The sequence below is a fragment of the Lissotriton helveticus genome, chromosome 5_1 (genome assembly GCF_964261635.1).
Source record: "Lissotriton helveticus chromosome 5_1, aLisHel1.1, whole genome shotgun sequence".
Taxonomy (NCBI): Eukaryota; Metazoa; Chordata; class Amphibia; order Caudata; family Salamandridae; genus Lissotriton; species Lissotriton helveticus.
Window position 1 is genome coordinate 1003241844 of NC_136065.1, and position 16137 is coordinate 1003257980.

Below are 16137 nucleotides of genomic sequence, written 5' to 3' on the forward strand. Positions count from 1 at the left end.
ATGCACTGGGGATTGTGTGGGAGAACGTGCGACCTTCTATAGAGGATAGTTTGAACCGTGGGCAGATCAATAGTGCGGCTTCTGCTGATCATAGATTCCTGCTAGGGGCATACGGGACCAGACGTTCCTTGATGTATTTATGAGCTTGCCTATATAAGGCTTTATGCGTAATGCATAAGCCCTTGAATTTGGCCCGTTGATTTATTGGCAGCCAATGAAGTTTGCGAAGAAGGGGGGTGGCATGGGTCCTTCTTGGCTTGTTAAAAATGAGTCTGGCCGCGTCATTCATAACGATCTGGAGTCTGTTCATTCGTTTTTTTTGGAATACCGACATACATGACGTTGCCGTAGTCCAGCCGTGCCAGGATTAGTGCTGATACTGCTCTCCTGAGCGTGTCCGCCGTCAGGATGGGCGACAGTTTGCGTAGTTGTCTCATTAGGCCCACACAGGTGCCCACTACAGCTGAGACCCGGGCTGACATAGTAAGGTTGGCATCTACAACTATGCCGAGACTTTTAACTGTTTCTGCCGGTACTGGGGGGTTTCCTAACTCAGAGGGCCACAGGAGGTCACTCCAAGGGCTAGATGATGTCGTAATTGCAAGCACCTCCGTCTTATCAGGATTGATTTTTAAGGAGTTTGCCGTCATCCAATTGACAGTGAATTTTAAGATGTTTTGCAATTTATGATCTGCCGTTGGAGTGTTACCAATTTGAATGATGATCTGGGTATCATCAGCGTAATTGTATATACTGCAGTCCATCTCATTCAGTGATGAAATGAGGGGCTGCAAATATGCATTGAACATCAAGGGTGACAGGGCCGAGCCCTGTGGGACTCCACATGTGATCCTTGCTGCCTCTGATACCAGGTCATCCAGTTGTACCCTCTGAACCCGTTCACCAAGAAACGAGGTCAGCCAGGCATGGGCCGTGCCCTGGATACCGAAGTCCTACATCCGCGACAGTAGTAGGTCGTGATTGACCGTATCAAATGCCGCGGAGAGGTCAAGCAGCACCAGGGCACAGGGGTCTTTTTTGTCTGCTTTAAGTCGCAGGTCGTCTAGCACGGAAAGCATGACCAATTCTGTGCTATTGTGGGCCCTAAAGCGGGCTTGGTTGGGTTCCAGCAAGGAATTGATCTCAAGATGGTGAGAGAGGCTGGGCAGTACATGCTGCTCCAGTATTTTAGCTAAAAAAGGCAGTTGTGAAATGGGCCTGTAGTTTTTTAAGATCTTGGTATCAGCCCCTGCCTTTTTTAAGAGCGGGATCAATCGGGCTTCCTTGAGGTTAGAAGGAACCTGTCCGGTAGTGAGGGAGCTGTTTAGAAGCGATAGTATATCATCCTCCAATCCTGGCCATGCTTGTTTGAAGACCCTCGGGGGGCAAGGGTCAGCCGGTGAGCCTGATTTGACTTGGTTCATCACTCTTTCCAGAGTTTCTTTAGTGAGTAAGGGTAGTGACGTTAGGGGCTGGGCGACTGTGGGGGTAGGTATTAGAGTAGTTCCTGGGCATTCCAGTCTAGGGGTGGACTCGATTTCTGTCAGGAGGGCAGATATCTTGGTGGTGAAGAATGACTGGAATTTATGGCAGTCTTCTTGCGTGAAGGAGGGGGGCTGTTCCTTCTTTTTCCTCAGTTCTGTGAGGACTTTGAAAATTTATTTTTGGGGATTGGGTGCTGTCGCAATTCTGCTTTCGTAAAAAGCACCTTTCCTAGACCTAATAGCTTGTTTATAGATGGTGAGCTTTTTTTCGTACAGAGCTTGGGAATTAGGATCATACCCCTTTCGCCATGCTCTCTCGCTCTGGCGCAGGGAGCGTTTCAGTAGTCTCAGGTCATCATTAAACCAGGGGGCCCCTTTTCCTTTGTCCCAGGTTTTTACCCTTCGTGCAGGTGCCACTGCCTCAATGGCATTTTTCAGTTTTAGTGAAAGTTTGAGGCTGGCCCTCTCCACGTCATCCTCTGGTGGTCCGTTAAGGTGGGAGGATTTCTTTAATGTAGATAATAGAGTATCAATATTGATTGAATTCCACCTTCTCACCACCCGCCACTCGGCGGTGGGGATTTCTCCTTTCCCGGGAAAGCTAATTTACCCTGCAGCAGGTGATGATCCGACCATATGCAAGGCGAGATAGTGACAGGGCTCAGCACCGGGACTGAGGTCCAAATCAGGTCCAATGTGTGACCTTTCTTGTGTGTAGGGCCTGTCACTATCTGGGTTAGTTCTAGCGCGGTCATAGCCTCATCTAACTGTTTGGACAGTGTGTCTTTAGTGGACTCCTCCCAGTGGAGGTTGAAATCTCCCATTACCACAAGCCCCTCATGCCTTGTGCGAAGATCGTGGACCAGTCCCAGAAAAGGCTCAAGAAAGGCTGGGGGAGTTCTAGGAGGGCGATAGATGATGAGTATCGCCAGGCAATTGGTGGCAGAGCAGAGCTTGACCCCCAAGATGTCCGCACCCTCTATACTTTCTGCACAGATGGTTTCTGATTTAAAGGAGTTTTTATAGAAGACGGCAACTCCCCCCCCCTTTTCTGCCGTCCTTCCTATTATGGGTGGTGGCACTGAAGTTGGGTGGGAGTGCAGCCACTAAGTCGGGCATAGAAGAATCCTCTAGCCACGTCTCTGTGACTCCTAAAATATCTAGGTTGCCCTCATGGAGCAAGGAGAACACCTCCAGATTGTGTTTTTGGAGAGAGCGTGTATTAAGCAGGGCCACGCTCTGAGATGTTACTGTTCCTCTTACCCTCCTGGTGTAAGTTTTAGTAATAGATGGATCTGCTATGGGTTTCAGCAGTTCCTCCCGCCTTAGTGCCTCCTTCGTTTGCTGGCTAATAAGACCGGTTTTATTATTTAGTGCAAGCAGGTCTTCCCTTGAGTACCACGGTGCTGGATCAGGGGTCTTGGCCCCTGGTCCCGGCCGGGAGCGGACGGGCGCAGACGGGCTTGCCTTTGGCGCGCCTTCGGCGCCCCGCCGGCGCCCCCGCTGCTCCCGTCTGCTGCGCTGCTTGCATAAGGGTGCCATTTTATGCGCTCGAGGGCGGGAGTGCGGGCGTGGCTAAGCACTCCAATCTTCGCCCACCAGCCTTCTCCTCACCCAAGATGGCCGCCCTGCGTAGTCCTACCTCGGCTACACTCGAGGTGAGTGACAGACAGCAAATAGCCTAAAACCCTAAGATCGGTTTTGGCTTTCTTCCTAGCGTTAGGGGCAGATCCTGGCTTTCCGCCTCAGGACGCTGCGAAATAGAGGGTGCTACCAATTTTTTAAAGTGCTTCGGGTACTGTGCAAAATAGCAATTTACAAAGCAGAGTCACAATTTTTAAACAATTAAAATGTTAAAAGAAAACGCCTTCAGTGCTCAGCGTCGCATCCACACTTGTGTTCATTCCCTCAAGTCTCATACAAATCCACCCATCGAAATTACTTATCATAAGCATGCCAATTCATTCACTCTCTCAAATGACCCACCTCTTAGGTTTTTATGAGGGTGCTAGAGTTAATTATCTTTTTTCTTCAGGCTCGTTTGTGTTGGAACCTTATGTCTTGCTACATGCCATCTGTTTCCTCCCCACTACCAATTTTCACTTCACAATGACGTTTTTGGGAATGAGTACTGTAGTTGCAGACTCTTGCTGAAAGTAGTGTAGTAGTGTACTTAAATGAGCTTTCTGCCAGCTCTCTTCATCCACTGGTCTGGTGTTGTGTGATTCACATGTTGTTTCCTCACGCACCAGCTTCCAGCAATGGGCAGTGGGGAAGCCTAATCCATTCACGGGCAAACTGCATTTTGAGTGACAGCTTTTTGCTCACAAAGAGCACATCCACACACAAAGTAATTTCCTTCAGTGCTGATGTTTTTGATGTCATGTTATTGTTCAGCGTTGCCTTCATGTTTACAACCTGAGTGATAGCAGGACACTTTCCATCAGATTTGAGCACAGAATATAATCCATCTTTTTCTGTTCCTGCCTCCCACTAATTAGGGTGAACAAATGCAATGGGTGCAAATTCAGGATGGTGAGTGTAAAATTCAGGACAAACGGTCAAAATTCAGGACAAAAATGCAGGACAGAAGGCCAAATTCAGGAGAAATCTTCGGGACAAAAGGTATGTTTTACAGACACATCAGAGGAAGTTGTGCAAAAGAATATAAGTAAATAGACAACCAACATAAGTACAAGTCAAAATAAGTTTATATTAGTGCACTTCACATTTTAATGGTATGTGTGTGGCTTTGAGCAAGTGTGCAGGTCTTTTTTTGGTATTTCATATAAACATTATTTATATGGTTACTGCACTGGGTTGTTCAGTTTGATATTTTGTTTACAGTTCACGGTCCTGAGCAGGCATGTTTGGTGTGAGAACTGTTCGGGAAGATCTGCTCGGATGGACTTTGTTACTATTATCTCATATCGGAGTGACATTGTGAGATGTAAAGCAGCACACATAGAATGTAGCTAATTGGGACCTGCAGTGCTGGACTAGAGTGCAGTCCTCTGAGTGACCAGCTTTATGTGTCAGATTGCTTCAGGTATTCCGTGTCTATTGAGCAGGTGATGACTGGTTATGGGGCTGGTGCAGTAATGAGTGATGGATGAGACCCATAGCTGACAGGTCTTGTGTGAGGGTATTAACCAGCCTGTATGAGCTATAATTGGCTACACACTGCTAAGTGTTATGTTATTATTGTGGGACCGAATGGTTAGATACTAGTTGACATTACTTTATAATGCCCTAGCTAACAATATATCAGCCCTCCTTATTTTACCTGTACATGGGAAATAGTATACTTAATGGACTGTTTCATTTCTTTGAGCTGTAAACTGCAGATTCTCATTGATGCACAGAAGTGTGCTAGAGACTAGAAACTGTAGACGTTGTTGAGGCATTATTGTAGGTCAGAGGGAGGCACTGTCTTTTACATACAGAACATTTTTTATTGAAATGGAAGCAAAATGCCAACATGCAGTGGAGAAGTGTGGCTCACTGGTTAGAGGAGGCAGACCTGGAAGCAGAGGTCAGCCCGGGACCAGGGTTCAATTCCCGGCTCGGCGGGGTCTTAAGTCCTAAAATAAAAAAAAAAAAAGAAAATGTCCATGGACTCGACAATTCTCGCTCCGGTGCCTACTCGATTCACGGGTTCACACTCTGCGACTCTGGGCAATAGCTTGCTTAATCTCCACAACAGCCCCTCGCGGCGGGATGCCTGGCTTTCACCTTGCGGATACCCTGCCGGGGTTATCTCACAGGGGAATACCAGGACGGGTTCCCTAAGCAAGCGCTTAGAAACCGCTTGGTGATTTGCGCTATATAAATTCCTGTACATTTACATTTACATTTACTGATAAAACTACATAGAGCACAAATAATATTATGTGGAAATGTGGTTTCAGCAAAATATGTACCATTTGAACTTCACCAATTGATTGTTGTGTTCCTATTAAAACTATTTTTCCAGCAAACTTCTGAATCACAAACAAGTGGTCCATTTGTGGTTTCCTAACTGCTGATATGTTTTAAAACATTTGCACAGTTCATTTAAAAAAGTATTCAAAAGTTGTTTTGTTTTACAAAAAAACTGCAGCTTACAGGCTTGTTTTTCACAATCCCGAGAAAATATGGGAAAACATGGTGCATTCTACATCACATTTGTCATTATATATTCAAATGTATTAGCTTCTAAAGCATAGTAAATGATGACCTTACTGTGTTACAGGATACAACATTTTTTGTAGGGGTTCTTTAATCATTCCCTCACTATCACTAACAGTTCCTCTCATTTCTCCATATTCCCTCTCTCACATGTATTTCATTTGTATCATAGCCCTTCTCAGTATAGGGTGTCTGAGCACTTTACATCACAAACGCATACAGAGACAATGAATCATACGTGGGGAAATCAATGTGTAGAAAACGTTACATAAGGTAACCAGGACTACAGGGTATAGGATGCACATGTCATTCATGCTAATAGGCATTTTTTTTAAAGTGCTTGGTCTAAAGAGGCTCAAACTCAGGATTCAGAACATAATACCATGGTTAGGGTTGACTTTAATTATAAGAATTTATTTTTACCCAAACAAACTGTTTTTAGCTACATCAGGATAATACAAGACTGGAAAGAAAACAGAACTTTCCAACCTGTACCATGCAGTTTGCATGCATCTCTTTTGTGACAGTTAAGAACTCACTGTGCTAGGTTACAAATGTAATTTATGAACTGCACAGTAACAAAAGAATATCTGTGAAACCGCACTGCTTATTGTACTAATTTGCACTGTCTTTCCATAATAAAAAGATCTAAACCTAAAAAGCAGTAACTCACTAAGCTATGCACATAAAATACTGTTCTGTGATCTGCATGGTACACATTCTTTCCAGGAGGCATATTAAAACTCTGACTACCTTAGATGAATAAAAACTGCCACTAGACATAACTCCCATCTCTCTCCAGCAGGTACATTAATTACCACTTATCGTGACAATTCTATTGTTGCCCGAAAACTGCTGGATATACAAGGAACTTTGCAGTGCTTTTAATACTGCTGTACTGCTACAAAACCGTCCACCACTAACAAAACCGATCCCCACTTCTCCAGCATCCCTGTGAAATGCCTGACACGTGGTATGGCCGGCCTGGCCTTGCAACCACCCTTCAATGGTGCCCCTCATCTTCACATAAACCCTCTCTCATGTGTATTTAATTTTGTTTATAGTGCTATTTATCCCAAGTATGTAGGGCAGGGTGTTGGAGTGCTTTACATCACACACATATTATATAGAAACAATGACTCATATAAATGTGTAAGTCACTGTATAGGAAATGTTACTTAAGACAATGAGGGCTACAAGGTGTAAGAGTCAGATGTTGTACATACTGGTCGGTATTATGTGTTATAAGTGCGTGGCCTGGAGAAATATAGAAACTTAGGATTTAATACATAACATGTTAGTTGGGGTTGCTTTTAATAATAAGTATTTATTATTAGAGTGGAAAAACAAAGGCAGGCAGCAAAGGGAAGTATGTGACAACAGCAGTTACACCCAGAGCTATCCACATAAAAATCAATTAGATGATCTGCATGTTGCACTTTGTGCTTTATAAGAGGCAAGCTATCCTTCTGCTCTACTGTGAGTCATACTGGGACTAGGCAAATTTCACATCTCTCTAACAGATACATTAATCGCTACAGATAAATCAACATTTTTATTGGTTCCGAAAGACATTCTGGTGCACAAAGAACTCTCCAGCTTATGCAAGCTATTACAACATGCCCATCTTCCCACCCATCTTGGCCCCCGGTGCAGTGGGACAATCCCCTGGACAAAAACAGAATGCCCCACCCTAGACCGAGGCAGAAAGAGGCCCATCACATGCTGCAACTGCCCAGACTGGCCCATTGTCATTCTGTATGTGACAATCAGCTGGAATAGAGAAAGACAAGGGGTCCATCACAGTCTGTGCTAGGCTGGAATGTGGTTGCTCTTTAGCACAGAGGAGGAGTGCAAGTTGGCCCCAGCAGGGAGTTCTGCAGAGCTCTGAGTCTTCTTGAAGGGGATAAGTGCAGCTAGCTGCAATCCCCAAATTCCCGGTCCATGAAATTTACAGACTGTTGGTCACCCTACTGCTAATGCTTTCGTAAATTCCTTTTCAGTGGCCTTTGCTTAACTGAGTGCTGCTGTTTCACAGCTTCCCAGATTGTGCCAATTTGAAAATGTTCTTTATAAAGTAATTATCTTTTTAATATGCATGCATCGAAGTCCATTTAAAACTGCACTCCTGTACGTCCTGCTGGTATGTAATTTAGATATGGACTACTGTTATTCTTGTAAATCAATTTAGTCTGTATTACCTGCTTTTACGGCTTTCAATGCTCTTATATGTGGTGCTTATATTAATATTTCCCTATTATATTACTAATTATAGTTCTATCTATCTATCTATCTATCTATCTATCTATCTATCTATCTATCTATCTATCTATCTATCTATCTATCTATCTATCTATCTATCTATCTATCTATCTATCTATCTATCTATCTATCAATCTATCTATCTATCTATCCATCCCTGCATCCACCCTGTCTGTCTACCTATCTACTTGTCTAGTTATCTTCGTCAATGCTTGCTTAGGAATTGGGATGCCATATTGAGGCCCTAATGACTGTTTGGCTTGGATTTTCAGGAAACAGAAAACATGGGGCCTTATTTATGAGTAGGTTTATGCAGCTGGAACATCACTTTTTTTGATGTTCCGGTCTCACAATGTGCTCCAGCATATTTACAAGGCCACGTAAAGCCACTTTAAGTGTTTTTTAAGGCCTAGTAATATGTGCCCCTTTCACGCTTAACACTGCATGAAAGGGGCGTTCGATGGGTGTTGCTGTGAATGTTCTGACGCAGCACCCATAGAATCTGAAGCATTTCCAGTTTTACTAGTAATTTTAAACCTGGGAATGCATCAGGGAGGCGCAACGAGGACAAATGCTTTTCATTTCTCCTCGCTTTTTCCTTTTTCTATGTGTACTGCATTCTGCAGCACACATAGAAAGAGGGAATCACCTGAATTGAATGATTTCTGCAGGAAGATATCCCTTACTTCACAAAATCAATCAGCCCTGCAACGCAGGCACCATTGCACCATGGTGCAAGGATCTCTGTGTTGTTATAAGACATATCATTGTGCGCCAGTGCAGGGGAAAAGACAGGAATGCACCATATTGCATGGATACACCTCATTGCTGCCCTTTTGTTTTGGTGTAGGGCAGTGCCAGCAAGATTCCTATTATGCTTGCTGTGAGACACATTTTGATGATGATCAAAAATTCTGAAGTTTGTGTCTCTGCTATGAGTCACATTTATGTTCCTGTTGTAGAAGCAATATTATTTATATCACCTCTATAGCTATTTATGGGCAGGAAATATGAAGGAGGTTTCTGTGTTTCAAAAGTGGGATATAATATGGTATTTACAGGGCATGTGGGGCGTGTAAGGTTCTGTTCTTTTGAGATGTTACTTTCAAGATTTCAGAAGCAATATGAATAACTGGCAGTACACTTCTTTTCTATAGAATGTATGTTAAAGGTCATCCGCATAAGCCACTTCTTGAAGTTTTGTCGTGGCTTACTATATGTTTTTGTCTATTATAGTTAGTAGGCCATCTGCTTTTTACTTGTTTGCTGGTTGCTACTCATTAGGTCATAGTTTCTAGCCCTAGTAAAATGTTTTTGCAAAGCAACCTTCAAACCCCTTCAAACTAAGGGTCTCATCTACAAGCCAATTATGCCGCTGATGTGTCACTTTTTTTGATGCATCGGCAGTGCAATGGGCTTGCCCATATTTAAAAGGCCATGTAAAGTCGCCCTTGTAAATATTTCCCCGTTTCAAGCATTACTCTGCATGAAAGGGGTGTTCTATAAGTGTTGCTGTGGACGTTCCCACACAATCCAGGAAACATTCCCAGATTTCCAACATTTTGTAAAACTGGGAATACATCAGAATCCTATTCCTCACTAAAGGAGACATAGGAATGGTGCAACAAGTAGAAATTGTTTGATTTCTCTTAGTTTTTTCCTCTTCCTATGCGTGCTGCATTCTGCAACATGTATAGAAAGAGGAAAATGCCATTGATGACTGTTTTTGTGCAGTAAGATGTCCCTTCTCATTTGCCACTAAATGTACGAACATAAAATTATAACAACTTCCAAGTACGCACCTATTTTTTTGTAACACTTTGCAACACAGTCTTTTTAGGAGCTCCTTGTCCTAATTAAGGTCACTGGGGTATTTCTGCTATACGTCAGCGTATTTTACAAGCTCCTTCAATCCAGTATGAGAACGAGGCAGGGCCAACTCATAGAATATCACCCTTTTGGTAAATAAACAAGCGTCCAGTGCTGACCTGAAAGAGCGGAGCGGGATAAGGATGTTAGGAACTGACTGAAGTGTTCTAACTGAGTCCACAGACATTTCTGGGCAGATGAAAGCTGCTGCAGAAGACTAAAATGGAGGCTTACGCCTTATGATTGTTTTGGGATGTCTGGGTTTAATGTATTTCATTTCTTTATTGGGCTTTTAGATCGCTATCATACATTTAAATATCAGTCTTTATGGCTAGAAAATACAATATCTAAAACACCAAAACAATATAGTAAAGACAGCTTCTTCACCTTCTGTCAATGAATTTAGTTATCCATGCTCATTCTCGTTACAATAAATATGAAATATGAAAACATTTCCATTCTCTTTGTCGAGCAATGTACTACAAGCTACTAATGAGAACAATAGACTAACCATGCTCAGTTTTCCAAAACGTTTTTCATCGTACTGTAGCTTATTCCTCGCCACATCTCCTGCACAGTGGCGGTGCGTCCATTAGGGTGCTGGGGCATTGCCCCACTAATCTTGCTGCCCCATTCACAAGCATTGCACGCCGTCAATCACTACTTACTTTTAAAATTGATCCCGGGCCCGTTGGCCACCGGGCCACGCCCAAGGCAGTCAGGCTCAGAAGGGGGCGGGCAGCAGGTTCAGTGAAATTGTCTGGTGGTCTGGTCGGCAGAGCGCACAGCAAGAGTGCGCATGTTCAATTTTGGGCTGTTAATTTTTCGGACCAGCCCGAACTTGCACAATAGGCTGCACATTAGGAGAGCATGGGTTTTTCCATGCCGCAGCTGCCTATCTCCTAATGAGCGGCGAGTATCCCTGCTCAAGCCAATCCTGGTGCTGCTAGAGCAGCATCTGGATTGGCTGGGTGCTTACCAGGCCTCTCCGCAGTCCTAAGCAGGAGAGGGGAGGGAGGCTGCCGACTTGCTTCCTGTGGCTGCGGGATCAGATCGTGTGGCTAAGGTACATTTACATTTTTTTAAATTTAAATCTAATTAAAATTAACACCCCCTCCACCCCCTCACAACCCCTTTCCACGCGCGCCCCCCGCGTCATTCCGGGCGCGACTGGTTACGATTCCTCGGCGGAATTTTAACAAGTATAATCGGTGTCAATGCTTTTGGAAAAATGCTAGTATGTAATGAATAGTAGTGCCCGACTGAAGAGACTAGTACCCGACTGACACCAGGTGCTGCTGAAGAGACAAAAACATACTTTGAACAAGCCGTAAAGTAAAGTATATGTTGCCCGTACGTCCCAAAGAGAAAATGAGTAAATCAGATATGCAACAAAGTCCAACTAGGGCCGCTATATAATAGCCATAGTTCACAGAAACAACCTAGCACACAAAATAGAAATGTTAAGCTGACTCAATGCTCACCCTGTGAACAATGCGGATAAACACGAACAAAATCTGCTTGATTGGAATAAAACCAATATTTTTCTCAACACAATAGCTTGAGAGTGGTCCCTTTCCCAAATGCAAGGTGCCCTAGTAAGCGGAAATTCCATGCCCGAGCCCCAGCAGACAAGTTGAGTTTCCTCTTAAATTGTGTTGAAATGGGATGCGTACACACAATTGACCCGCTCATAATAAACACATGCCCATGGGAAAGGCTGGGCACTTGTTTCAGCATCATGCCATCTGGCATCTTTGGGCGATTATTCCTGTTATCGCTAATGGTTTGTGTTTGATTGAGCAGAACCACGGACGGTAAACATTGCAGAACAAGGTATTTGAACACTGTTATCGTTGGGTCTAGAACTGATTGAGAAAATCAAATACATACACCCAGATCAGCGTGTTGCCTTATGAGTATTGCATCAAGTTAGTGCAGAGAGCTGTTCTTTATCAGAATGGATCTAGATTGCCAGTTCACACAGCATTCCTTTGTGCACTGAGCACAACTTGACTCCTCCTCTCCGTTTCCGCAAATTAATCTTATGTCAGTCCGCACAAAGCTACATTAATTATCGGAAACAAGTTTTGCTTCAAGTTTGTTACAAGTTAAGTTTAAGAGCAATCATTTTCCAAATGTATATTCAGCTACAGACGAAGGTTGTGGCATGTTGTGCCCTTTGTTGGTGTAATGAATGTCTTAAATTATGATGATGATGATGATGATGATGATGATGCATGCATTGATGCTGCTGAGGGTTGCAGGTTTAGAACCATCTACATAACCCACAAGTACTTTATTCTTCACAGTCAAAAAGAAGGTGAGTGTTGGCCTAGACTAATTAATAATTAGTTTAGGCAAACCCTCACCTCGTTTTAGACTCTGAAGAGTAAAATGCATGTGTTCTCAAATTTGCTTGAAAATGCACCATTTGCCCACTTATTTTCCAAAATTTTCTCGGGTGGAGAAACCCCCTGAACCCTCCCTAGGTCATTCTGGCTCGCGCACTACGCACGCTCAGTGCGGTGTGCTCCACCACAAATTGTACACCCTCCCACTTTTAAATGTCTCCAGCCACCACTGCTCCTGCAGGTCCCTTTATACTTCCCCATCCCATTTCACCTTTGTCTTTCTGTTCCCTCTTGTCCCTATATGATATCAACACATACTTTCTCGATGTTCATGTGTATTACATTCATTCCCTTTGAATTATGGTCTCTTAACATTTAGGACCTAAAATAACTTCTTACCCACCATTTATCTGTAAAACCTTTATTACAAGCTTACTGTAGTGTAGGTGGCATGCACTGTTACATGTCGTTAGAAATTAGGTTGCTGGTTGACTGGGGTGAAAGCCCTGGTCAAGCACTAACCACATTCTTAATCAGGGTAAATCACAAACATACCCTAAATTAACCTGTGCTCACCCTCTGGTAGCTTGGCACAGAGGCCTCAGGCTTAACTTAAGAGACAATGTGTAGAGCATTTGTGAAACACTTAGAACAATAACGAAGTGAAAACACCACACAAAAAGATTCCACACCAGGTTAGATGAATAGAGCTTAATGTAATGAACAAAACAAGACCAAAACTAGAAAAAGTCCAATAAGTAGAACCAGAGTTATACATTTTTAAAGAACACACTGTGAGATAGCACTTAAATGCATAAAGTGCCAGTTAGGAATATCTGGTCATGCTGGACTGGGTTGAATCCAAAAGTTCAAGCTGACCGTGATGGAGCACGGATCGGATACAGTCCCAGAGAAGTTCCTCTGAAGTGTTACCTTCTCAAGTTTTGTGCCAAGAGTCCAATTCACAGGGTAGAAGTTTGCCGGGAGCACGGAGAGCATTGTTGGTGATGGTCGATGGGGCGCGAAGAGCCACCGGGCAACGCTGTCAGACAGGCTGAAGCCTCACTGTCACGAGCGGCAATACTTGCTGTACGAAGAAACAAACTTGAGGTAGCTGACGCTTGCTCTCTGTACAATCCACAAGTTTCGGAGCAAATAGGCCTCTTTGCGTTTGCGGGGAGTCTAAAAGCTTGACTTAAAGGGCTGCAGATCCACCCCAGGGTACAAGGACCTGAGAGGTGCCTCTTGGGAGTGAGGCAGTCATTGAAGACAGGTCCAGGAGCTATGGGGAGCCTGGTATGTCACTGATGCTGAGATCAGGAGCTCATCAGACTAGCCCTTTCAGTCACTCTGGGGTCCTGGGTTCAAGATGGGATTCAGGTCCAGTTCTCCTTCTCTAGGCAAGAGGGCAGCAGTCAGCCACTCCTTCAGAGTAGCAGTCCAGCAAAGTGGCAGTCCTTTTAGCAGCACATCATTCCTTCTTCCTGGCAGAGTGTCCACAGGTCCACAAGTGTATTGAGTTGGTGGTGTCAGAGGTCCAGTACTTATACCCAGTTGGGCCTTTGAAGTGGTGGAGACTTCAAAGAGATGCCTTTGAAGTGCACAGAGTCCCTGTCCTCCCTGCTCTGGCTCCAGACTTGCTACAGGGGGGTAGGCATCCCTTTTTATGGGGACAGGACACAGTCTATTCAGGTGTAAGCATGAGGCTGTGTCCAGAACCTCCCTTTCATCCTGCCACAGATGGTCCATCAGGACACAGATGACCCATCAAGTCACACCTAAGCTCCCTTTGTGTGTGACAGTCTAAAGGGAATGCACAAAGCCCAGCTATCACTCAACCCAGACATGCAATCAGAGACAGGCACCAGGCACTAAATGGGTAAAGGAAGCAAATGGCAACCTTCTAATAGTGTCATTTTAAGAATTGCTATTTAAAATCCAACTTCACCAAAAGTCGTGATTTTAAATTATGATTCCAGAAACACCAAACTTGGGGGAGAAATCTCTTCACAATTGGAAATTAGACTTTTAAAATGTACTAAGGTAATCCCAATATCATCCTATGGGAGAGATAGGCCTTGCAGTAGTGAAAATGAATTCTAGAGTTTTTCTCTACCAGTACATCTAAAACATAAAAGTTCATGTCTAACTTTTTAAATACCCGGCACTCTGCCTTTGGGGCTGCCTAGGGCCTGCCTTAGGGGTGACTTATATGTATTAAAAAGGAAGGTTTGTGCCTGGCAAGAGGTTTAACTTGCCAGGTCAACATGGCAGTTTAAACTGCATGCACGGATTCTCCAATGGCAGGCCTGGGACATGTTTAAGGGGCTACTTAAGTGGATGGCACAATCAGTGCTGCAGCCCACTAGTAGCATTTACTTTACAGGCCCGGGGACATGTAGTGCACATTACTAGGGACTTATAAGTAAATGAAATATGCCAATTGAGGATAAGCCAATGTTGCCATGTTTTAAACAGAGAGTACATGCACTTTAGCACTGATAAGCAGTGGTAAGTGGCCAGTGTCCTAAAGCCAACAAAAATAAATTCAGCAAAAAGGGGAGAGGGGGGCAAAAAGTGTGGGGGGGGGACCTGCAGAGAGGGCGATTTCCAACATGTTATAGACATTTGGGTAGCCATAGTAATGTCAGCAAACAGCTGTACCAGTTTATGTAAGTGCCCGGAAACAAAGTGTTAGAGTGTCCGTTTTATGGTGATCAGCAGAGGAGGAGGAGCCTCTCAAATACTCCCTTGGTTGGTAAGCAAGAGTCCCAAATTTCACATGCAACTTCAAGCACTCATTGAAAAGTCAGCAGAAAGCCACGTACATGCGGTACAAATGATTCTTCTCTCATTACCAATGTCCTCTATTTTTCATAGATTAGGATCTAGACAGCCAATACATGTTTGGTCATATGGAGTTAACCAATTACTTCATCAGAGCATAGGATGTTGGAGGCAAAGTCATCATCAAGGGCTCGTCTATATGGTCCCATTAATAAGGGGCTATATTTCATTCTAATGCGACAGAATGAGAGGTATGGCATGTTACTGTATATATTGTACCACTAGTCAGCAAATAAACCACATTTCTCCTATAAACAGTATGACCTCTACTATGCGCAAGCGTGTGTTGACCGAAGTGGTGTCTCATATCCACTGCTTGTAACCACTCCAGTAACCACCCTTCTCCGCCCACCTGGTGTACTACCCCTCCCGAGAATGTATGTGCTTCTCCTGGGCTGGATGACCAGTCACAAACCTTAGCACCCTCCTTGCTAAGCCAGGACTTTGCAGAAATGTGGTAAAAGCCTGGTCCAGGTTCTCTCCCTTGAGGGGATGGAAGGAGCTGGCCTGTGCGTGCCTGCCTCTCTCATTGTATTCTGACTTCAGGGGTCTCATCCTTCTCAACTGGAATGTCTTTCCTGCACCGCAGGATTCCATCTTGCTGTACATTGCTTCCCTTTCCGTCTTTGTTGCTGCTCTCCACCTGGTCCCGGTGTTGAGTACCTCCTCATTTCGGGTTAGCATTGCGTTCCTGTGAAAAAGAGCAAAAGAGACTTTCTTTTCTTTCGTTTGTGCTCCCTATGTTTTTTGCTGTCCATCATCTTTTTCCTTCGTTTTTGGAAATTTCTTCTTTCTTTTCCATGTTCTAGGGTGACTGGAACCCCACACCACAGCAAGAAGAGCACCAGTCCATCAGATAAGTTAGCCTTCCTTTTACAGTAACCTTCCTTACAATTCTCCGAATTGAGGCATTTCGTTATTCAGAATATATAACGTGTTCTCATATGATGCTATATTAAATATCTTCCTACCATTTCCAATATGTAGGCACTACTGATGGCTTCCAATGGTGCACAATCTTGACTTTTGAATGTAGTTTTGCTGACAACCAGTGCCACAGATGAAGGATTTTAAAATAATAAAATTTAGGACATGCCTTTCTAAAGATTTTAGTGTGTTCCTTAATCAGGGTTTTCCAATTCTTATCTAGA